Source organism: Bufo bufo, chromosome 7 (assembly GCF_905171765.1).
Source record: "Bufo bufo chromosome 7, aBufBuf1.1, whole genome shotgun sequence".
Taxonomy (NCBI): Eukaryota; Metazoa; Chordata; class Amphibia; order Anura; family Bufonidae; genus Bufo; species Bufo bufo.
In genome coordinates this window covers 15,090,786-15,092,483 of record NC_053395.1, presented here as the reverse complement: position 1 = coordinate 15,092,483, position 1,698 = coordinate 15,090,786, and positions in this window count along the sequence as shown.

The window sequence follows — 1,698 nt, the reverse complement described above, 5'->3', positions numbered from 1 at the left end:
GAGCGCAGTGACTGTTATCCAACACCGGTCTCTCAGCGCAGCAGCCCCCGGAGCGCAGTGACTGTTATCCAACACCGGTCTCTCAGCGCAGCAGCCCCCGGAGCGCAGTGACTGTTATCCAACACCGGTCTCTCAGCGCAGCAGCCCCCGGAGCGCAGTGACTGTTATCCAACACCGGTCTCTCAGCGCAGCAGCCCCCGGAGCACAGTGACTGTTATCCAACACCGGTCTCTCAGCGCAGCAGCCCCCGGAGCGCAGTGACTGTTATCCAACGCCGGTCTCTCAGCGCAGCAACCCCCGGAGCGCAGTGACTGTTATCCAACGCCGGTCTCTCAGCGCAGCAACCCCCGGAGCGCAGTGACTGTTATCCAACACCGGTCTCTCAGCGCAGCAGCCCCCAGAGCGCAGTGACTGGGTTCCAACACCGGTCTCTCAGCGCAGCAGCCCCCGGAGCGCAGTGACTGTTATCCAACACCGGTCTCTCAGCGCAGCAGCCCCCGGAGTGCAGTGACTGGGTTCCAACACCGGTCTCTCAGCGCAGCAGCCCCCGGAGCGCAGTGACTGTCATTCAACGCCGGTCTCTCAGCGCAGCAGCCCCCGGAGCGCAGTGACTGTTATCCAACGCCGGTCTCTCAGCGCAGCAGCCCCCAGAGCGCAGTGACTGTTATCCAACGCCGGTCTCTCAGCGCAGCAGCCCCCGGAGCGCAGTGACTGTTATCCAACGCCGGTTTCTCAGCGCAGCAGCCCCCGGAGCGCAGTGACTGTTATCCAACGCCGGTCTCTCAGCACAGCAGCCTCCGGAGCGCAGTGACTGTTATCCAACGACGGTCTCTCAGCGCAGCAGCCCCCAGAGCGCAGTGACTGTCATTCAACACCGGTCTCTCAGCGCAGCAGCCCCCAGAGCGCAGTGACTGTTATCAAACGCCGGTCTCTCAGCGCAGCAGCCCCCGGAGCGCAGTGACTGTTATCCAACGCCGGTCTCTCAGCGCAGCAACCCCCGGAGCGCAGTGACTGTTATCCAACACCGGTCTCTCAGCGCAGCAGCCCCCAGAGCGCAGTGACTGTTATCCAACACCGGTCTCTCGGCGCAGCAACCCCCGGAGCGCAGTGACTGTTATCCAACACCGGTCTCTCGGCGCAGCAGCCCCCAGAGCGCAGTGACTGTTATCAAACGCCGGTCTCTCAGCGCAGCAGCCCCCGGAGCGCAGTGACTGTTATCCAACACCGGTCTCTCAGCGCAGCAGCCCCCGGAGCGCAGTGACTGTTATCCAACACCGGTCTCTCAGCGCAGCAGCCCCCAGAGCGCAGTGACTGTTATCCAACACCGGTCTCTCGGCGCAGCAGCCCCCAGAGCGCAGTGACTGTTATCCAACACCGGTCTCTCGGCGCAGCAACCCCCGGAGCGCAGTGACTGTTATCCAACACCGGTCTCTCGGCGCAGCAGCCCCCGGAGCGCAGTGACTGTTATCCAACACCGGTCTCTCAGCGCAGCAGCCCCCGGAGCGCAGTGACTGTTATCCAACGCCGGTCTCTCAGCGCAGCAGCCCCCGGAGCGCAGTGACTGTTATCCAACGCCGGTCTCTCAGCGCAGCAGCCCCCGGAGCGCAGTGACTGTTATCCAACGCCGGTCTCTCAGCGCAGCAACCCCCGGAGCGCAGTGACTGTTATCCAACGCCGGTCTCTCAGCGCAGCAGCCCC